Below are 23,589 nucleotides of genomic sequence, written 5' to 3'. Positions count from 1 at the left end.
CCACCAGGATCACAGGAAGATTTGGCTGCTAGCCTGAAATTGTTGGCAATTTTACAGCAATAGGAAGATGACAAAATGCCTGCTCAAATCCATGAGCAATGGACAAGTGCGGTGACATCTGGCTCAGAATTACAAGTAGAGAAACTGCAATACATTAATGTGGCAAAGTCAACCAGCTTTCAGTTGATACCCTCCTCGAGTAAATAAGCCCAAGTCAGTAGACCTGTAGAAACTGAGGAAGCACATTTGAAGGCAACATAGTCCCAAAGTTAAAAGCAACAGATAGCTCTATATGAACCTCTTGGTTCCTGTATAGCCCAGAGGTTCAGATAAATCGTCAGATAATAAAGCTCCATCACTGAGGCCATAGAAGCGAGGCAGAGCTCAGGTGCCACACAGCTTCTCACCAGGGTTTTGGCTTGCTACAGTCCATAAAAGCCATCTGAGCATTCTGCTGAGCCATCCCCACCACTTAGGGGATGGCCTGTGATGATACAGCTGCCTCTTGCACTGCTCTGGCTGTACATTGACAGCATTAAGGCAATTAAAGGCCATGTGCTGCACTCTCCTTCTAGCAGATTCCCATCCAAATGAACAAATGCTTTAAAGTGCCAGGAAGGAAGCACCATTGGATCATGGCAAACCCAGTTCTGCATGTACTGAATGCAAGAACTAGAGTTCCTTGAAGAAGTGCTGGAGGAGTGGAGACCGGTTAAAGTGCTTTAACCCACTCAAGCAGTATCTCTGTAGCAGGCACTGCTTTCTAAGGGTTTAAATCTGAGGTACAGCAGCTGTCCAAAGCTATTTGCAAGTTTATTGTAAACAAGTCCAGCTTCTCAGGGCTCTGCTTTATGCAAGAGGTGGCAAATTAAGCTACAAGTTCTGTGCCAAAACAAGACAAATTAATTCTTTACTGAAGTTGTGCAGAACCACCCCAAACTCCTGGAAGAGCAGCCTGGGGCACCACAGGCAGAGAAGTGAACGAGCTGCAGGGTGCAACAGTCTTCACTGGTACTCACATTTCCAGCCCTCAACAGATGGAGGGGGCGGTCTTCCCTCTTCCTTCAAGAAGGAATTCAGGACTCGGTGCTCAGAGAACAAGTGGGCCTCCAAGTTTGTCCTGCAATACCCTTGTGCCTATTGCCCACACTTGGGTAAACCTGTGGCTGTGCTGCTCGTAGTCTTCTCCAGTAAGGCTTGGCTTTAAAAGCTTGGGAGCAGTATTAAGTGAAGAGCTATCACAAAAGTAGAACTTAAACCTCTGATGTAGCTCTGCATGGGAAAAGCTACGTGCTGTATTAGTTTATACACAACACTCAGGATGCTGAAAGAGTCCAAAACCCATGGATGTTTGGAAAACACCAGTGGTTCACGCTCAGCTTCCATCCGCTCTGCCCAGGAGCTGGGCTGCAGCTCAGCACCTATTTCAATCTCCTGTCAAGCTGTCCGGGTGCACCAGTCAATGTAAATTCAAAAGCCCTGCTGCACTTGAGCAGGTAACTCGTGGATGAACTCAAAATGAGTCACAGCTCAAGGCATCTCAGACCATTAAGCAGGCTGAAGTTACGGATGGGTTAAGATCAGAGGAAATGTGGAGTAATTGAACATGCTCCAGAAGTGTCCAAACCTTGAGCTGGAGAGCTCAAAGGACAGATGTTTATTCCCCCCTTTAATTTCTGTTCAAGTCACAAGTGCCTACAAACATTTATCTACAGAAGTCATAGCACTAATCCTATCTCCTTCCTAGCTTTTAAGTTCAGTGATCAAAGTTGTGCAATTTCTTGAAGACTGTATTTCAACTTCAGTTAAGGATCTCTTCTAAAGAGTAGTAACAAAAAAGTGTTTTTTCATCGGGGAAATTAAGTTAAAATGCTTATGTTCTAGTGAAAATTAAAAGGAACATCAAAGTGAAAATCAGGCAGCTTAATTTCACACCATCTATTCCTAAAAAGGATGACTGTAGGCAATCCCCTTTCAACAAAGGCCAGAATGAGGACTGTGCTTTTCAAGCAGAGCATTTCAAAGCACTGCCTCACCTACCTTCACACTCACAGATACCCCCAGCCTCACATCAGAGCATGAAATCTGCATGGAAACTCCTCTACCTGCTCCCCAATCCTCTTCAAAAATGATCTCAAGAGCAACAAGCAAATCTCTCCTCTGTTCCCACCCGGAGGCACAAGGAAAAGGGAGACAAAAGAGGCACTTGCTCAGAAGGTTATTCTAGGAAAGGGCTTTGTTTTGTTTTCCCTGCCCCTCTATCCTCAGCTGGGTAACACACAGCTTTCCAGCGCTGGATTGATCAGAGCTAACACGCTAAGCTGCATTTCATTGTTCACTATGACAAGTGACCTCTGAAATTTCACCTGATAACTAAATGAGGTTAAAATCCGGTGCACAGCATGGTAAACACCTCTGAGCTATTATTAGCCAAAGGAAAGAGCGTGACTGAGCTCTTTCAGCAGCCAACACAGGCTGTTTGCCCCATCCTGCTGCCAGGGACATGCAATGCCTTTGCTGGGGCTGCACCAGGACAGGCCGCTGCTCTAATGGAGTGGATTACAATCCAGTGCTGCCAGTCAGACAAGCATGTGCAGGATGTCTTCAACAACAAACCAGCCTGGGTGCATGCACAGGGATGGTTCAACCATCAAACACAAGGCATTAGAGGTGCACTGGGGGCACACTGCTCCTAGAGTTCTGGAGGAAATTGAGAAGCTGCAGAGTTTTCCAATCCACTTATCAGAGATGCTCGTTTTCCCTCCTCTGCATCCAAGGAATTGATGAGATAAATGAGGCTTCTTCAGAAGCAGAAGGCCAAACACATGAGGGCAGCAATTAGGACATGATTAGGATATGACCATTCTCTCCTTCCCCCCTCCCGATGCACACTGATCCTGTGGGGTTGTTTGTCTCCACTCTCCATTTGTCATCCTCACTCAAAGAGCACATGAGTCAGACTGTGCACCACAGATGCTGCTGATAAAAGCACACTCCATTCGGGAATATCAGCAACCCTGCAGAACAAAGGCAGCTAAAAAATAAACCCCCATCTACTGACTCCAAAACAGCCATGCCAGTAAGTGCCTGGTAAATGTCACTAGCTTTACACTTTGTATAAACATCAGTCTTCGGATGGTCCAGATTAACTCCTCGACTCCTGCACGATCAGAAGCACACACTTTACAGAAGGTCAGCAGCCAGGTTCCACCTTGAGCATGGAACAACCTGTGCCTGCCCCGGTGCTGCTCACTGTCACTCTGTCCCAAGAAATACCACAAAGAGGAAAGAGGAGATACATTAACTTACTTGCACACAGCAATCCTACACAGGGTGAACTTCTGCTATGTATAACTTTTCAGAGCAGCAAATATTCACATGGAGCAGCCATAGCAGCTGAAGCCTCGGCCAGATGGAAGCTTGACCCCAGAGCTCGAGGCAGATCGTAATGCTGCTTTCAGGAGAGCTATCCTATTATCTGAAAACCAACCAAACAAAAAAGCCCACAAAAATCACACATGGAAAAATACCCCAGAACAAAAGAAAAACCCCACAGTGACCCAGCCTGAAGGGTACAACTTTCTGTTTTAGAGCACAAAGCCAACTGCAGTGCAGCCTGTCCTGACCAGAAGCAGGAGTCCTCTGCTGCCGGCACACAGCACAGACCTCTCTGGAACAAGCTGCTCCTCCAGCAGCAGCCTGTTCTGCGTGTACCCATTTGTTCTTTGTAGCACTCACAAAGTGGTTCTGCAGAATCCCACAGTTAGAGCAGCACAAACTCTACAAACGGCACAGGTTAAGGGTCAGGAGCTCCTCTGCTCATCTTCCAGGTTCAGATTAATTTGTGTATAGTGTTTTGAAGCTGTGAACTTCAATGAAGGGAGAAGTTTACAACAGAAAGGGTCAGCCTCTACACATACAGCTTCTATAGCGCTCAGGCTGCATCAGGGTTCACTGTGCAAAGCTGCTCATCCCTGCATAGCAGCGAGGAGGAGAGGAAGGAAAATGTGCAAGAAACCAGCAGTCCATAGCTACTGGTTTTATGATTTCTAAAGCTCCAGGACTTGAAATGATTTGAGGGTCATCCTCTATCACCACTGTATCTCACCTGTTCCTTCCAATGCAAGAAGCAGGTTACACAGCACTCACTGCATGGCAGCACCTCAGCCCATCTGGAGTCCCTCATCCAGCTCTGAGGCCCCCACACCAGAGGGACGTGGAGCTGTTGGAGCGAGTGCAGAGGAGGCCATGGAGATGCTGCGAGGGCTGGAGCAGCTCTGCTCTGGAGCCAGGCTGAGAGAGCTCGGCTGGGTCAGCCTGGAGAAGAGAAGGCTCCTGAAGGGGAGACCTTAGAACAGCTCCAGTGCCTAAAGGGGCTGCAGGAAACCTGGAGAGGGGCTTTGGCCAAGGGCCTGTAGGGACAGGACAAGGGGAATGGCTTTAACCTGCCAGAGGGGAGACTGGGGTGAGCTTTGGCTCACTGTATTGCCAAGAGAAGTGTGGCTTGCTATTTCCCCTGTGCACAGCCTAACTGAACAGCTCCTGCGTGACAAACGACCCTGTGGTCACCCAGATAAACAACAGAAGGTCCTGTGGCCATCAGTGTGTACTGCTATCGCTGTCAGAGCACCGGGCTATGGTTCTGTGGCTTTTATATGGGGTAAACCAGTGCTATCTGGGAATCAGCATCAGCCATAAGGCAGATGCAAACGCAGCAGGTACAGCAAATAAAACGTTAATCAAAACAAAGGTTAATGCATTACAGGTCTGCACCAAGAACTTGTTTGTCACCTCTTCAGGTCTATTACAGGCCTCCAAAGGCAAGATAAGCTAAGCACGTCCACCAACTTGAGCAAAATAAACTCACCATCAGCACAGCCATGTGGTTACTCTTCACTGTACTGTACCTTTGTCTTGTAGGGACAAAATATAATCTGTTGGACTTGCTTTTGTACATAAAGGAAAGCTTCTATCTGCCCTCAACCTATTTTCACTCACTGATGAATGCAAACAACTTAATTAAAAGCACTGGAGTTAACTCTTCATCACATTTTAAAGAAGGCAAAAGCAGGAATGTAGCCTGCTTGAGTCACACAGCAGGCTGTACAGCATCATACCATCAAACATAACCCCACAGTTCTCCTCATTTTCCTTTTCACATAATATTGATCATAAATGAATCAGCTGCTTTTGGCTTGTTTGGCAGCTGAACCCTTGGTTCAAGATTAGGTCATAGAATCATAGAATGGTTTGGGTTGGAAAGGACCTTAAAATCATCCAGTTCCAACCCCCTGCCATGGGCAGGGATGCCTCACACTAGATCATGTCACTCAAGGTTCTGTCCAGCTTGGCCTTGAATACTGCTAGGGATGGAGCATTCACCACTTCTCTGGGCACCCTGTGCCAGTGCCTCAGCACCCTCAGAGTAAAGAGCTTCTTCCTTATATGCAACCTGAACATAGGGTCGAACACATGGAAGCCCTTCAGTTACCCTCCTCCACTTCAAGCTCAGTGGTACTTCTGTGTCTGACTATATCAGACACCCTTTCATGCACAACAGCTTCAGGTCTTGAGTCTTGCTGATAGATCCCACCCCCCGCTGTCACCTCTTTCGGAACCTTCAATAAGTTAGCAGTTGAAGAAGTCTTTAAATCAGCCACTTGGAAAAGCATGCAGAGCTAAGAGCCTACAAAAGTGTTAGAGGTAGGCTCTTAATGGCAAACTAATTATGAATTTACCTTAACAGCACATTAAACCAAACAACCTCTTTTGCAAAGATGTAGGGCCCCAGGCCTGCTGACCTGACAGCAACACACAAATACTTTGGTATATTCTGGCAACAAAATAAGTCTCTTTAAAATATCAGATATTTCCGGACAACAGAGCTCCCCATCTAACTTATGGCCTTGCTACCAACGTGGGAAACTCATTATGAGAAACAAGTGAGGTGCTGCTTGCCACCTCCCCCCTATCCCAACAAACCCTCTGAAGCTACTTCCCAACTGCTTCCCTCCTGGTTCCCACAGCAGTGTCACACTGTGTCTCATTTCAGCCAGCCATAAAGCATGAATAGGACAGCGGGCAAAGCCTGCAAACCCAAAATGTAACTTGCAGATGGAGCAGCTTGCAGACCAAACAGAGCACAGAGCAGTTTGCAAGGGCTCTTTAAATCATTATATCCCTGTTTCTTGTGAAATGACCTGCAGACGCTGTGACAATTTGAAGAGCACATAAGCCGAACCACATGGTTTCTGCAGAGCTGCTCTGAATTCTTCATACATCAGAACATATTTATCAGCTCCAAAAGAGGAAAAGGCTGCCTAAAATGCAACCAACTCACAAGCTTTCCACCTGAAATTACCCACATAAACAGCCCGAATATGAAAAACATGGAAAGCAAAACACAAGTATCAATCTGCTGAATGAAGCTGCTCACTCACATTCCCCTTCAGAGAGCGTGAGCAGGATTTGAGCACTCAGCCTGTGCTGCACACCTATTCAGACCCAAGATCCAGATACCATGAGCTTAAGGCTCCACATCAGGGCAGCAAGAGCAATACACAACCACAGTAAAAAGGTATTTCTCAGGCCTTTCCTGGAACTCCCTCAAACTGAATGGCCTGTTGATTTAGGCAGGCACCAATCCAGACAGCGCTGGCGCTGAACCAAGCTTCAGCAGCAGTTGCAGTTCTGAATACTCTTTTTCCTCTCTCTCTCTCTGCCTGGAACCATGTAAACAGCATTTCTGTTTGCCATTAATCTGTCCATGCTTGCAATTCCCGGAGTTACCACTGCTGGGAACAGATCTGAGTGTCTTCAGATGCCTAGGGCTTCCCTGCCACATGGACCTGCAAACAGCCCTCCAGTGCAGAGAACAGTGCTGGTGGGACTGGCAGGACAACCAGCAAGGCAGAGGCATGGTGGTTATGGTTATACATGTTACCATACATGTTACCATACATGTTACCATACATGTTACCATACATGTTACCATACATGTTACCATACATGTTACCATACATGTTACCATACATGTTACCATACATGTTACCATACATGTTACCATACATGTTACCATGGTGGGGAACAGAGAGGAATCCGCAAGAGAAATCAGGAGCAAGATGCCAGTGTCTGGATGTGGATAATCCTTCCACAAACACAACTTTGTGACATAGGTTTGTAAGCTAATGACTGTGAAGAAATTCCACAGGCTTTTCTGGGAAGCCTCTGCAAACCAGAGATGGTTAACAATAGGAATTTCACATGGGACTTCAGCCAGAGGACCAAAGTAATCTATTCACCACTCATATTCTATAGTGGGTACAGAAATCACTGAAAGCATTAAGAAATATTGTTGTTCTAACTCAAATTTATGCTTTACTGACCACTTCCATTGCCAGGTGAAGTATTAAGGCAAAGCACTTAGAACAATGGCATCTATACCTCTATTAATTTCAGTGTAATATTAAGAACGAGCAATGGTATGAAGGAGCCAAATTGGTTTCTGAACATCTGAGACTGGAGAAAGCCCTGATAGCAACAGAAAGAAAGCGGTGAGGGTTGACAGAAACCATTGGCTGCATATCACCTACAACCCACATTAATTCTGCTGTTTGTTCGAGGGAGGAAAACCAAAGCAGTTGGATATACCAAGAGAGAAATCAAGCTGCAGAAATGCAGCTGTTGAAGTGCAAGTTTCAAACCTATGAAAAAGATGCAGGAACAGCCTCCAGGCAAAAGCTGTTGAAAGAAACAGGGTGTTTAGACTAAGGTGCAGGGACACTGCGTACTGGGAAGGAAACCCACTACTATCACCAGGCTCCATCAAAATCAAGCAGGTTAAATTCAGCTTCCATTAAGCAAAACTGAGGGTCTGGTACAGTTTCATAAAAACTGTTATGGCATATTCCCAGGCATCCTAAAGACAAGCAGGATTTGGCCTTTGAAGCAGAGGCTCCAGAGGTGGGATGGTTGCCACCATGTGCCAGGCAGGCACTACCCACAAGCAGGTTTTTGGGTGCTCAGGTCACACAGGCTAGTGACACATGAGAAGCATTAGTAACACAACTGAGTACTGCTTGAGTCACCCAACCACAGGAAACTCCCCGGAGATCACCACATCTTCTCGCCCTCCCATCGTGGGAAGGGAAAGGGAGATGTCAAGGAGGGCCAAGGCAGACAGACGACCTCCCAAGCTGGGTAACTGTGCAAGATGATTCACACAGCCCCAGCCGTGTGAACGGCCTGTAAGCACATCACTGCTCTTCCCCATCCTACATTAAATACTGGACCAAAGCCATTTTATTTCTCTCAGGGAGACTCCCAGCGTTGTTTTGGCACAAAGACAACAGAGCAGCAGTTCCCATTCTCCGGCTATGGCAGTTCAATCCAACCCAACTCGAGCTCTGAGCTCACCTCCCCTCCTGATGCCTTTCAGGGTCCTTAAGGGACCATGACTACCCTTTTTGCCCGAGCTTTCCAAAATCAACTACACTTAAACTGAACTTGTTGGGCCTGTGAACCTTGTTTCAAGCCATTCTTTCCCAGTAATGCATTTCCCAGGTGTGATGCTCAAATGGCAACCAGCAAGAAACATGTTCTTGCTGTGAAATCCAGCACATGACTGTGGGAAAGGAGAGGTCATTTCCCCAAAGCTACTGAAAACAAGAGGCGTCAACTCATTTGAAGGCCATCCGTACCAAGACACACAGACCAAAGGAAGCATCAGATCTAAGAGCAATGGGAAGACGAGCTACCACCAGCAAAAATAAATACACTTTGTGTATCCCCATGTGATGCATGCAGCGACTCCTCCACTAAGTGCAGCACTTCAGTCATACCCACCTCAAGTGTTTCACATCCCTTCCAGCTATAACGCAGATTTTGGGTGTTAACTGCACTCTCACACCCTTATGCTTATTCAAGCTAACCATGGGAGATGAGGGTAGATAGCCCTTATTGTTGTCTTGGACATACCTCTGAACCTGAACCCCTGCATAATTTCTCCCCTCTCCTTTTTCCACTATTCAGCAGCTTTGAGAAAGTGGGAAAAGCGGGTGCAATTAACAGGAGTAATGGTCTGGGTACTCCCAGGGTGCACCCTCTTCATCTTTCTGGCCTCCCACAGGTCTGTGACCATACCCATTGAAAGGCTGCAAACATCAGGGTAGCCAAAACTTCATGGCCCTTTATAAAGGCCCCCAGCTCCCAAGGCATCAACTATCTGTGTAAGTGGAGGGACTACAGCACATCAAGGTGACTCTGAGCAGTAAAGCAGACAGGTACACAAACAGGCTCCTCTCAGTAAAGCCATGCAGCGTGACATGGCTGGAGGGCAGCCAGGAGCACAGAAGCCAGGAATGTATTTGGAGACCTACACTGCTGATAAGTTTGCTGCAAAGAACGTTTTAGGGGCGAGTCACGATTGTGACAGATACCAAAGGGTTCTTTGGTATTGGTCTGTAAAGCAAATCTGTTCTGCTGAACCCAGGCATCTAGCTAAGCGCTGAGTTTTTGAGGCAAAGATGTTTAATGTGAAGTCTCTTCTAGTCCCTCCTCTGTATAGAGAGTTCATGGAAAACTGACAAAAGATGGGTTCAGATTGCTGGATTTTAGCAAAACACATTTCACACCAAAGGTGTCAAGAGGTACAAGGAAAGGAAAAAAACTGATGAAAAACACTAAACCAGGTTACAAACAACCTCACAACACCTCAACACCAATCACAACATCTTTAGTCTCTTAGGAGACTAAAACCTGAACAAAGAGAGAATCACAACATTGCCCAGATCTTTTTTTGACATATTAAACTGGGATTATTTCAGTTATACTACAATAGATTTTATGTTATAATATAAATATTATATTGTCACAATCTCAGAATCTCCCTTGCCCATCTGCACACTGCTGACTGTGTCCGATTAAACACACAGGGGAGTTCTGCACATGCTGCAGAAGTCCTAAGTCCTATCCTGTTTCAAATGCAATTTGACTTTGAGCAGTTGCTGTTCCATTTAAGGTGCTTCCTTAACAAACAAGCACTAGAGACGGAGCACACATTCACTTGGCAGCTTGACTCATGACAGCAGCACCCCCAGGAAGGAAGCAGGGCAGCCTGGGTTTATCCAGCCACCTTCCAAGATTCCAGAGTTCCCAGCACACTTTCTGAGCACAGGTTGCCTCAGAGAACAGTCACATCTAGCTCTGCAGCAGCACATGCTATGGTTAGGAAGTGGGTCCTCTAAGCCACTCTGCCCCTCTGTTTCAGAGCTACACGGTGTGCAGTGGGAGCCTCGAGACCAAACCACAGTCCTGCAGATTAGCCCAGCTTCCTACACCAGCTTTGCCACAGCCTGGCCTTGGGAAAACAACTGATCTCTTCCCTGCAAGGCCACTGTAAATCTTAACAGAGCCCTTAGCAAACAGCATTTGTCACAGAGGAGATGCTGATAAAGCTGTAAATGTGCTTGCCCAACAACCAGCAGCTAACCAAAAGAAATCCTTTGCACAATGCAGAAGTTAACTGTTAGCCCCCTATGGATCACCTGGTGCAGAAAGTACTGAGATCACTTCAAACCATTAAAACCCCCACCAAATATTCTGTAAGATGCATCTATCGGTAGTAGGGAGCTAACAAAAAACCTGAAGGTTTGAATTACAGCTTATCTCCAAAGTTCACAGCAAAGTGTTTATGGACTGAGAAACCATTTTTGCTGAACACAAGGGTTTACTACAAAAGATGAACAACTTGCACTCTACTCTGACATGCAGCCATGCTATAGAAGCCCCAGGCCCCGCATCAGAGTCATCTGCCCCTCCAAACAAGAACAGGGGCAGCTCCTTCAGCTGCAGACAAATCAAACCCTGGAAGCTCCAAAGCCAAAGTTCTGTCTTCTGAACTAATCTGCTTTGCTTTCAAAAGGAATCAGGTTTCTCAGGGACAGCCCCAAAATACTTCCTATTATTCCTTGTGTCAAAGCATGACAAGTTTTGGTCATTTCTTACAGAATTTCTTACAGAACGGAGCTTCCCAAAGCATGTGTCACCAAAGCTAACCCTACCATCATCAGTAGGTCAGGATGAAGGCGTTCATCCTAGCAAATATTCTGTGCCAGTTAGTCCACTGAAACCATTGACAAGTGGCACCAAGTGCTGCTCAACACACTAAGGAATCAATCACTTCCTTTTGTTCCAGGAGCTGGCTGCACTAATATTAAAATTAGCAGGAAGTGCCTTTCCCAACTGTTCTGCAGAACGACCCTCTCCACATCTCCGGTTCCAAAGTCAGGCACAAAAATCCATCTGTTGTGGATCTTCAGCCACTTCCATGCTCTGCATCGATCACAGTGCACTGGGTGTGACTGGCAGAAGCAGAGTCTTCACTGCAACAAGGAAAGGAAAAGGAGAGAAATGGACCGCTCCTGTTGGCAGAGCTTTGCAGCTGTAGCAATACTTTATAAGGAAATCTCTTGGACAAAACTGCCTGTCCTCATGGTATTGAGGCTTTCTTGTGTTCTCTTGCAGATGCTTTACAAGTCCTTCATAGCAGGTATCTTGTAGAGAATCAAAGCTGTCCCCAAGCTGGGGACTACCTATAGAAACACCAAAACGGATTTGAGATCTGCTGTGGAAATAAAGCATCCCTTTGGTTCAGAGCTACTAAAGCCCAGACCAGAAGATGCAAAGATGAGTCCCAAGAGATTCAGGTTTAAGAAGCTTCGAGTACAGATGATATAATACAGTTTAATCAGACTTCATCCAACCTTTGGCTATGAACAGTCAGAGACCTGCTAGTTTGCTTCCAAATGCTAAGAATCAATTACATATAATCAGACTAGGGCAATATTCAAATGGGAGGCTTCCAAGGAAAGTTGCTCTTCATTTGTCTGTACTGTTTCTTCCAGAGCAATGATTTACTATAACTGCAGCCGGCACAGTGCTGGCCTTGTCCTCATGGTTACACAGAAAGTCTGTTACTTAGGTCTAGACTTCAAAAGAATGAAGAATTCCAACACCACTGTCTTAGCTCAACTCCACCTCAGGCTGGAGGCACTGAGGTCAGAATTACATCAAAGCCATCGAGGCATAGAATGAGTTGTCTATGTTTTGGGGCTGGTTTGGATTTTTCTCCCCAGACAAAGATACAGCTGCCAGTAATAAACCAAGCTGAGGAAAGCAACAGGTAAGAAGCAGCAATGCTGTTCCGAACCTAAAGCGTAGCACCCAAACTAATTGTTGGCTCAGCTGGCTCTTCCTAGACACTTTTGCACACACATTTTTCCCTGTGGCACTGGATGGCGGGGAGCAAATGACAATAAAACTGAGTCACCCTGGGTCGAGTTCTAAGGAAGGAACAGCTCATGCACGAGCTCCTGTGTACATGGAGCAGAGAAGGAGAAACCCAAAGCAGAGATTTCTTCAGTCCAAGCTGCCACCAAAACTTAAAACCAAAAAGGCAGCTTTCCTCTCAGATTTTTAACTGAAATGGCTCAGTGTCTATTAAGCAAACTGCAACTGCCTTTAACAAATGGCATTTGGGGATTCCAGATTAATTCCAGTGAACGACAGCAACAAGTGACTGAAATTTGCCAAATATCCATTTTATTTTAGTAAGTATGAACAAGATATTAAAATGCCAGAGGGTGGGGGCTGTACATACAGCTATTAAAGGTGTCTGGCAGCTTAAGTGATCTGGAGACAGTTCTAGGAGTCAAAACTGAAACAAACACTAAGCAAATGAGCTGGGGCAGAGGAGCAGAGGAATGCTGGCCTCAGGGCTGAGGAATGCAAGCCTGTCCAGACAGCGAGAGCAGCTGTACATGCACCCTGCACTAGGATGGGAAACTGGCTGGAAGGAGGTAAAAAGTTAGTGCTGTTTAGTCACTTTTACATAAATCTATACTTAGAAAAACCAACTAAACCTGTTTAATGACAATATACCTGTGCAACTCTGTTCTGCATTCGGAAGGCATAAATTCAATGAGATTCACAGAAGAGATTAAGGGCTTTCACACTAGGAAGTCAGAAATCAATTCTAGAAACAACTGGCAGTTGGATTATTCACCTAAATCCCCTGTACCTTCTCAGCCAGATTTCCCAGTCAGGCAGACCCTTTCCCCATGTTGACAGAAGAGGAACTGTTCAACCAGAGCTTCCCATCTCACCAGGAAAGAAAAGGTTTCGTTTAAAACCCACAGCAAGCATTATTGCACACCAACAGAAAAGTGCTTAGGCAGCTCTAAACTTCAAAAGGATCACAAGGCAGAAAAACCCTGCTGACCTGCACCACAGATGCCACCATACCATCTTCTTTAACAGTGACAGGTAATGCTTTGCATGTCTGTCAGCATCTCACACACCAAAACAAGAGTCAGGTTTGCTCCGTCCTTTGTGACTAACTCTGTCAGCTCCCAGGCCAGCAGACAACAGCACCAAGCACCTCTAGGTTGTACACAATACTGTCAAACAATGAAACCTCAGCTCTGCAGCTGGAAGCAACACAGAATGGTTGGGGCTGGAAAGGACCTTAAAGCTCATCCAGTTCCAACCCCCTGCCACAGGCAGGGACCCCTTCCACTGGAGCGGCTTGCTCCAAGCCCCTGTGTCCAACCTGGCCTTGAACACTGCCAGGGATGGGGCAGCCACAGCTTCTCCGGGTACCCTGTGCCAGCGCCTCAGCACCCTCACAGGGAAGAGCTTCTGCCTTAGATCTAACCTGAACTTCCCCTGTTTCAGTTTGAACCCATCACCCCTCGTCTTATTGCTACAGTCCCAGATGAAGAGTCCCTCTCCAGCATCCTCATAGGCCCCCTTCAGATACTGGAAGGCTGCTATGAGGTCACCACACAGCCTTCTCTGCTCCGGGCTGACCCATAAGAATACATGCCCATTTACTTTGAGTTTCAGTGTTTCAAAGGCTGATTTAGTTATCCTGGCTCTTTGCCCATTTGGCAAAGGCAGGACAGAGCAGCAGCTTGCCCAAACTTCAGGGCAAGCTTCCTTCCCAGATCTCCAATGCTCCTTAGCCAGGGCTCTTCCAAAAAGCCTCAATTGTTATCTCAGGCCAAGGAACAGGAGAATAGGAAACCAGGTTCTGTTTACTGCTACGTGTTGAGAGGGAAGCCCATGGGGGCTGTCACTGCTGAAGGTTAACTCCATGCCCAGGTGGAGCATGTGGGAGGGCAGGAAGGACAAAAAGCAGAGCCAGTAAGAACTGACTCGGCAATGCTCACCCCCTCTCATTATCTCACATCTTAAAGCAGAAATGTTAAAATACACCTTCAAAATGAGATGGTTTATATAATGCTGCTGGAAGCAGACAGACATTTTAACTCATGCAAGTAACCAAGAGCACAGATGCACTGGGAAGCTGCAGATGATCGGATCATGAGTCAGTAATTGCAGGCTGCAGTAAGTCCTTAACATGCAGAACACATTTCAGGGCTTAATGCAGGAGGAGGCTGAAGGCCAGCCAGCCTTCCCATGCAGGAAGGGATGGGATTACAGCCCACACAAGAGGAAGGGAGAGTCCCACCCAGCCCTGCAAAGGGCAAAGTCTTACTCCTGGCTGTCAACATGAGCTTGAGCATCCAAACACTACCGTTTTGCAGACATCACAGGGCAGAGTGTGTTATTTCCCCTGAAAATAGCTAAAAAATAACCCTCTAACCCTTCTATTCCCAGGGATGCACATTTACAGCGCTCAGACACCAAAAAACGCCTGTTGAATCTATGTTTTATGTAGTAATACCCATGGGGATGCTTGTATGAACAGTGCTGCAGTGACAGCGACAAGCTACTGGCCATTAAGTTTTTTCTGGGACAAACATTAGTTCTTTATGTAGCCTGCCTCCTGCTGTGGTTCCACATCTGGACAGCAGGCAAAAAGCACTCAGTATGCACCCATCAGCCATCTCCAAGGGAAAAAAAGCATCACGCAGAGAGGGCTGAAAGCTGCCCAAAAGCCTGGCCACACGTTTCTGTATGAAACAGCACCTTATTTAGACAATTTGAAATATGTTACAGAGGGACACTATGGCTGGGAATTTGCATAATGGGCGTCTACATCTTGCTTACCTAACAGGAGAAGAATCCTGTCTGTCAGTAAGTCTAGACTGTGGTGTTGAATCCAGGGGACCAAGGAATCTCCCGGCCAGAAATAACACCCAGCACAGGGCAAGGTGCTGCCATCTGCCGACACCCCGGGCATTCCGTAGGCACCTCTGGGTTGGGACTGCCCTGCAGTGCTCAGAGCAGCAAGAAAAACCATCTTCCTCCTTGCAAAGGCTAAGCTGCCTCTTCCAAGTGCTCCAGTGCCTCGCTCCACTGTGCTGGCTGGACTGCACTGTTAGCTGGAGCTGCGATTAAAGCGATGGTTGCATGACAGTCTCCTTTATTCAAATGTATAGGCGTTATTTAATATTAAGGGCCACAGCATAACAAAGAGCTTTCCAGTTTAAAATACTCCACCGGCTTAAGTGGCTTAACAGAGACCTCTGCAGTTCAGATCAGTTCAATGCAGGCAGTTAATCCAGATGCAGTTTTTCCCCACTCAACTGAACTGGGCTTATAGATGAATTGATACCCAAAAGGCATATTTAGCCACCATTTCTACCTCCAAAAGCCATCCTGTGACACACAGAACCCACTGGCTTTGGAGTCACACAGATCTTAGCTCTTTGGAGTTGCTGCAGCAACTTCTGCTGCAGAACAGCAACCGTTTGTCATCTGTCTTCCTGCCCAAAGCAGCACCAGCCTGACCCAGATCAGATCCTCCCCTCAGATGCTCAGTGTGGATATCAAACACTTCCTGAAAATGAGGAGGACTGAAACATGCACTCAGCCTCCTGCCCCATCAATTCCAATGGGTACACTAATAGAAGCAAGCAACACTCCTTCTCCTCTTTGAAATACAGCACCCTTGATCTAAAGATAATCCATCTCTAGGACAACAGAACTATGGGAGCAAGTTACTCTATTCTCAGCTATGGGCTTGTCGTAAGTTCCTTTACCTTGCTGGTATTTCACACATGGGACAGAAAAGACAGGATTTCACAAAAGGACTACTGCTGCACAAAGGCACTTCTGAAGCTCCATGGAAAGCACTCATGTCAAGTACTACACAATGAAGATGGAGGCAACCAGAGGAAGGGGATACCAATATTCACATACCGCAGTCCATCTTTTACTGCGAAATCTTCAGCTATTGATTGTTCCAAGCAGCAACAATTTCTTTAAAGACTACTAAAACAATTTCTACGTATTTTATAGAAGCAGCTGCACTTAAAAGTCAGCATCTGGTGACCAGCAGGACAATGATGGACAAATGGGATGTGGTTAGACCCAACTGCATCATGTCATGCGTGGTGCCACAGAACACCATCTTGCATGGCAACATGAGATTCAAGACCTCTGAAGGAAAACCATATGTGAAGACAAGGTTGGGAGTAAAACTGCAAGGTTTGGAAAAGGAAGCAGTGGAAACATGTTGGTGAAATGGTGAAAGGGAAGGAACCTGGTGCAGATCAAATGCCACGCTTAACCTCACCGTCACTTCCCTTCAAGGACACCAAAGTCTACCCATCCACTGTGGCCCATCTCCTTTACGCAGTGAGGCCAATGAAGCCTACCATAAGGTGAACTCCACCTATAGCCATCACTGCAGTTTAAATCAAACTTCAATATTATATTGGGGACACACAGGGAAAATATCAACAAAATGGACAAAAATAAGTCTAAAACTTTCAGAAAGGTGCTACTGATTTTTCCTGCGCTCAGAGATCATACAAAGCTCATGGACAATTTAAAGCAACACAACTAATATTTAACTTATTTCTTCTATAGAAAAGTCATGAGGCTTTAATCACCCCGCTGCTTCATTAACTGGAGATTACTAATTACAGGCTTTGTTAGTCAGCACTACCAGACAATGCTTTACTGTTGATCATTTGTATAGGGAAGATTGGAACAAATCATTTCATTTTAATGGAATACAAGTTTATTTGCAAGAGCTGTCCTCAGCAGAATGGACAAAAATCATTCTGGCAGTTCAGAAAAGCAACAGCTTCAGTGGGATGAACATGAAGCCAAAGATGACAGGTCACAAAGCACAGGACAAGTGAGGTACACACCTTAAATCATGTGTTGCATCTCCTGCCTCTACCCTTGACCATTCTGCTTAGAGGGCAAGGAGAAGACAAGTCATTTGAAGCATTTAATATTCCAGCACAGAGCAAAACCACTACTATATGGAATGAAGAAGCCATCACTTGTAGCATCTTCTGTTCGTGTGCTACAGGTAAATGCTTACCAGCAAAGGCTAGATAAAAAAGGAACCTGAACTTCATCATCCAGCTACAGCAGTTGAAGCCCACAGCTTCCCTTGTCACCCAGCAAGAACAAAGGCTCCCACGAACACCTCATGCCTTCTGACTCAGAGGGACATGTCGTCTTTGGAATCTACAGATCTTCTTCCCTAGTTAACGAGGTGGATTACTGTTACATGACACTGCTCCATATGGGTAGTGAGGAATCACCACCCTTTGTCTCAGACCAGCAGGAGCATGAAGAGTCAAATCAGAAGAGCACCTCCAAATCACAACCACCACAGCAGTACCATCTGCTGTACCATCTTCCACTGCAGCAGGTAAAACTTCATCATCAGAGGAAGGCAAATGAATAATGAAATGATACCACAGGTTGCAAAAGGTTAAAGTTCTTGCTCACCTCCTGACTGCAGTGAAGCAGTTCCAGCTACTGCCTCGCAGGGCGTGCTTGCTGCTGGGGATCCTGGTTATGATTCCTCCTGGCAAGAAAAGAGGAATTCAGGAGATCCATCACTGATACACTAAACAGACAGTTCACTATTAATGAAGTTATAATTTGGAATAACACATCTCTCAGCCTTTCTCCAGAGCAGAGCTGCTCCAGCCCTCAGAGCATCTTTGTGGCCTTTTCTGGACCCACTCCAACAGGTCCACATCCTTCTTATGTGTGGGACCCGAGATGTTGAGCTTAAGTCCCCCATGGGGGACAGGGAGAGTTGTTTGCACATTTTGGGGCAGGGGAATGCTGTAGAGCAGTGTTTTAGCAAAGAAAGAAGTAGAGTCCTCTGACTAAACACCAACCAGCAAGTTCTGGTTTGGAGACAACACAAGAGATACAAATAAAGTGGCCTTTGGAAAGCATTAAAAACAGCCTGAGAGAAACCAACTCGTGTTGGCTTTCCCCCATGTCAAGATGCTGCTCTGCTATACCACGTTACCCAGCTCCGTGGGACATCCTCCTTCCTGCTTACCAGTAAGCCATTGCTCAACCCTCCTCAGGTCAGCCCAATTTACCACACTGAAGTCAAAGCTGTTGTAAGCAAGAGCTAGGGTTTAATTCCAAGAATCCATGTGAGCTGAAATCCAAGCCTGCTTTGTTTTCTCCACTCGCTGCCTGAACACAAACAATCCAGTTGGGGTTTTTTTAAAGGAGCAAAACCCACGTCATTCACTCTCCACTGGGGTTTAGGCCATGGCTGCCCTTGCCCCTTTCACCTCCATCTCCTGCAGATTTCAGTAAAATCAGCCAAAACCAAGAATTTTAAAATATTCCTTTTCCTTTTTTTTTAATAGCAATTCCCACAAACACAACATTCCAAACGAGAGTGTCAAATGCCAGCTATCCACATAAACATGAAGGCCAGAGCAAGAGAATCACAGAATAGGGAGGGTTGGAAAGGACCTTAAGATCATTTAATTCCAACCCCCCCCCAACAACTTTCTGGATGATCACAATCCCATCTTTGGCTTTCGGCAGAAACAAGCCTTTTGTTTATAGGCTTGCAGAATCTGACTCCGGGGGCTGGTCTGGTCTTGCTCAAAGAGGGAAAACAAGCTTGACCTCAGTGTGCTGGGATAAACTCTGCCCCCTCTTTCCTTCTACAATTCTCCCAGCACAGAGGTAAAGAACACGATATTCAGCAGTGTGACCGAGCAGAGCGTGACCACACAGCCTCCCGTTTACTGACATCAAAACCAAGCCTGTTAGAGCCAAGGAAGTAACCTGACTGGACATGCTCCTGCTGCCATTCATCAGGCACTTCCCAGCTGGCAAAAGGTCCTCAGTAAGTCAGCTTGCTCCCCTGTATGTTAGAATCATAGAATCATAGAGTAGTTACGGTTGGAAAGGACCTTAAGATCATCCAGTTCCAACCCCCCTGTCACGGGCAGGGACACCTCACACTAAACCATGTCACCCAAGGCTCTGTCCAACCTGGCCTTGCACACCGCCAGGGGTGGAGCATTCACAACCTCCCTTGGGCAACCCATTCCAGTGCCTCACCACCCTCACAGTAAAGAACTTCCTCCTTATATCCAATCTAAACTTCCCCTGTTTAAGTTTGAACTCATTACCCCTTGTCCTATCACTACAGTCCCTAATGAAGAGTCCCTCCCCAGCATCCTTATAGCCCCCCTTCAGATACTGGAAGGCTGCTAGGAGGTCTATGAGGTCTATGTTAATTACAGCATTCACTTACCTAGCACAAACCTCTCCCTGCATGGACAGCCATGCTCACAGCAGACACTCCCCTATCTCCCACTTGAACCATTTCCTACACAGTTGATAAGCAGGCTGCAGTTTCCTCCAGGAGGATATTGCACACCAGCACTTGCTGGCAACAGAGCCTGAACAGAGAACCTGAGTCGTCATTCAAGACCTGGCTTGAATGGAGTGGCTTGAATGGAGTGGCTCTACCATTCTCATCAGAAACATGGAAATCATCATGGAAATCTGTCACAACAGCAGGTTTTGGGGGAAAAAGCAACCCAACTTCGTCACAGTTGGATGTTCATGACCTGTGCCCTATTGACAGTGTGGGCCAGAACCCCCTTCTCAAGCCTGCTCTGCTAACATGCACATGGCTGGCAACGCAAGTACCAGCATTTCAAGAGATACCTTGAAGAGGGAGTGGGCAGCAAGGAGGGAAATTCCTTTCCAAACTAACTGGAAGCAGCAACAGTTGGTTATGCAAAGCATCTCCCAGGGCTGGAGCCTGCAGCTGCCAACATTCCCTCAAAGTCAGGGCAAGGCTCGAAGGAAACCAGATCATCCATTCCAGCCCACCAGAAAACCTGCGGTGCCAGGAACAATATGGGAGGCAGTGTCTATGGAATTCTTTCCACCAGGATCTTCCAGCTCACCAGCAGGAAAAGCTTGCTATACTTCCCTTGGACACTCCAAGATCTGGCAGATCACGGAGCTATCAACTATTCCAACTGTGATTAATGAAAAGGTTGGAGAGAGTTTAGAAATACAAGATGCAAAGACTTATCCTTCTGCAGCGAATGACTGATGATCCCTGGCAGTGTTCCAGGCCAGGTTGGACAGGGCTTAGAGCCAGCTGCTCTAGTGGAAGGTGTCCCTGTCTGTGGCAGGGGGTTGGAACTGGATGAGCTTTAAGGTCCCTTCCAAACCAAACCATTCTATGATCCTATTGTGCTACTAGTCTTTATGATTTTTAATGAATGCTTCAATACATGAAAAAGTGTAAACTCAAAGGTGCTGCATTCATATGGTGAACAAGCCATCAAACCCTACCACCTTTGCAAATGAAGGCTGACATGCAATGTTCCTGACAAACTCACTTGGGGTTTTAAAAACAGAGCCTGTCAGCATGCTATCTGTGCAGAAGAGCCTCAAGATTCCTATTCCAGAAAGGAGCCCTGCTCTGCTAAAAGCCTGCTGCGGACAACTCAGCAATGGGGCTGATCTGGAGCTCTAGCCACCCTAACCCAGGGGATGCTCTGAACTCAGCACCATTAGGGAATGCAGAACAGCTCATGGAAACAACCTGTAAACCAGCAAAAGACTCCTTTTAAGATGCCTGATGGATCCCTAATCAAGGAACTGTTCCATGTTGTACCACAGGCCCAAATGAAAGCATTACTGGCTGACAGATAACAAACTACCACTGAGATTTATCAGCACGAGACTGTGATTCAGAGCAGTGCTGCAATTCTGAGATAATGACCTGCTGGACAGCATGGCACATCTCACTGCAGGCAAGTAGGTGCAGATCCGCACCAGGAATTCAGGTTCCCCCAGTGCTGACATGTAGTGAAGTTAAAGGCTGAGAAATGCATTACTAAAGGTGAAGTTGCTCAGATCATACTCAAAATTAAGTAACCTTAATGGCATAACCAACTCCGCTGCTGAGTTTAATTCTGCTGCTTAGTACTCCAATAATAGGCAAAAGATCTTGGCCCAGAAGTAGACTTTGTCATGTCTCTAAAAATATGTACCCATAAATAGTAAATCAGTATCAAACAATTGTATCTGGACAACCAATACAAAACATCCCTGGTAAAGGGAGAGCTTGTGAAGTTTAACTTTCTCGCATTATTCCCTCCAAGGGATGAGCAGGTTCTTTCCTTGCCTACAGAGCTCCTGCTGTTTTCCAGCACACAGCAGGGAGTTTTTGCTAAGGAACAGCTACCACAGCCAGTGCACATTTGCTTTTGGAGGCAAATCACTAGTTGTGAAGTTGCTAGGAAGTTGTGGCACCTTGCTCTGGAATAGTTTTTAAGTCCTAAAAAGGGAAGAGTTAGAGGAGAGGCAAGCAGAAACAGCCTTCCCTATGTCCTGCAGTGCTTCACACCTCAAGGGATCTATGCTTCAAGCTCAAAAGCTGCAGAAGTGATTTGACAGGACCTATGAGAGTACACTTGTCACTTTAAAGTCCCTCCAAAAGCAAAGCTTGACCAGCAGCTGCTCCTGTGAAGCTCAGCTCCTTTGGGGTCTCAGAGCAGAGCATTGCTAGGATGCTTGCAAACATCCCAAGCAGCTCAGCACCCCACCCAGCTTCATGCACAGGAATCTATGCACGAGTGGGTTCCCACGTGGGAAGGTGCAACTCAAGACCACACAGCCCTGTACAAACAAGTAATTCATAACTGAAATGAATACGAAAATGCCTTAAAGGCTCAGTGATCTAAGGAAAAGGAGCACAGAGCAGCACAGTGTGGTGCTCAAGCACTGGATTTACCTACCCTGCCACTCTGCAGCAAGATGGGGTATTGAGAAGGTCAGCTACTACAGTCTTGCATTCCTACTCAGGCTTTGGCTTTCCCCTAAGCAAAAGAGGAAAAAGTTGAAAATAAACCTGGCAGACAGGAGCATTCCATTTGCAAGAGTTCATTCTTTAAAGAACCAGGACATGCTCAATTCCTCAGTAAACAGCTGGGGTTATGACTCCGCTTTGCACTATATCACTAAACACTTCCAAGGTTTTAGAGCACTACACTCAGGGCAGCAGTCCATGGAAATAACTGACTTATTTCAGCAGTAACTGAGCTATATTTAAACACTTTACTTATGGGATGCCAGTTTCCTGAAACTGTTTGGAAAATTCAGTTCTAAAATGCACAAACAGTAATGGAACAAGAACATGCTGTAGCAACAGCCTTCTTTTGCTAGGAGATCCATTAGATAGGTTTCTGGACTCCAGAACTTAGTTTTATCTGAAAAAAGATCACCTTTTCCTCCTTTTAGAGGACAGATTAAGAATAGTAACAAAAAAATTCTGTATGTCTGCAGAAAAAAAACGTGTTTATAGGGAAAGTTTATTTCTGTAAAAAAAGAAATCTTCCAGTTTTAGCAAATGTCACCAGCTCTTCTACCAGATCAAATCAGTGACAACACACTTCTTTCCTCTAGAGATGCTTACATTTAACATGAGTAGATTAGCTCAATGCCTCTGCCAGGCAAAAAAAGCAGTAAGAGTTCTTTTCTGTCACTGAGAACCTCCTAAAAATTGGAGGCATTTTAAAATGTACACCAACTGAACAACTGCTTGAAACAGGAAGAGGAGGTGAAAGCGTATCCAGCTGAAGCAGCAAGGGAGAATTCATTACCCTGTAAATACCAAAGCGAAACACAGATGGGATGCTGTGGTTTATCATTCTTCAAGTGCCATTATAAAAGTGCACAGGCATTTGCTTTTAAATATTATGACAAGCAGCCGAATGGCATAAACTATAGCTGCGTTCATTGACAATTCAGGAACTGTTCCAGCAAAACAAATACTAAACATCTACAGGCTGCTAACTTCAAATCCAAGCTAGCAATACAGCACCCCCCAGGGAGGGGATCCGACCCTTTTCCTACCAGATGGGCAAATTTCACCTCATTCTGCCATTACAGAAAGTGAGAAGAAGAGAAAACTGTGTCAAGGAAGGATTTAGAAGCAAGGTTAATAATTTTTAACGTGGTTGCTCCTCTTGGGATACCTTTTTCTCTCAAAGCAACTTTTGAGGTTATTTCAATGTGCTTTCCTCTTATACAAAGCACCCTGTCTTCCAAGGACTATCAAGCACCTTTGTACTGTCAATTAGTTATAAACCTGAACTCCTTAATAAACCCTGGGAAATGGGATGTTCTTGATGTATCACTGATTACTAGGCCAGGGCAGCATCATTTCTGCAAGATATAAGTCACCAATAAAGGTGCCTTCCCCTAACTTTGTGAACTGGGCAACAATTGCCAGTATTAAAAACCACTTCCTAACTAACAGATAGGTGCTGTGAGAGTCCTGACCGGCAGCAG

At 45.9% G+C, this 23,589-nt stretch overlaps 1 protein-coding gene across 6 annotated transcripts in view; it reads right to left on the bottom strand.

Annotated features, from left to right (window-relative positions):
• The window catches only part of GNG7 (G protein subunit gamma 7), a 70,278-nt gene that overhangs the window by 30,258 nt on the left and 16,431 nt on the right, over positions 1–23,589 (bottom strand). For 3 of the 6 annotated variants that reach the window (XR_013958460.1, XM_080634014.1, XM_080634015.1), the window contains exon 3: positions 17,725–17,803. The exons of 2 other annotated variants lie outside the window; for them this stretch is intronic. The gene's annotated coding sequence lies outside the window, so the exon portion shown is untranslated. Of the gene's footprint in view, positions 1–17,724; positions 17,804–22,034; positions 22,116–23,589 lie in introns of all 6 variants that reach the window. One more of the 6 variants, XM_080634016.1, reaches the window with a different exon arrangement.

The sequence above is a fragment of the Psittacula echo genome, assembly GCF_963264785.1.
Source record: "Psittacula echo genome assembly, chromosome: 24".
In the NCBI taxonomy this organism is placed as follows: Eukaryota; Metazoa; Chordata; class Aves; order Psittaciformes; family Psittacidae; genus Psittacula; species Psittacula echo.
Note: the sequence above shows the minus strand (reverse complement) of the source record. Positions and strands in the feature narration are given on the sequence as shown.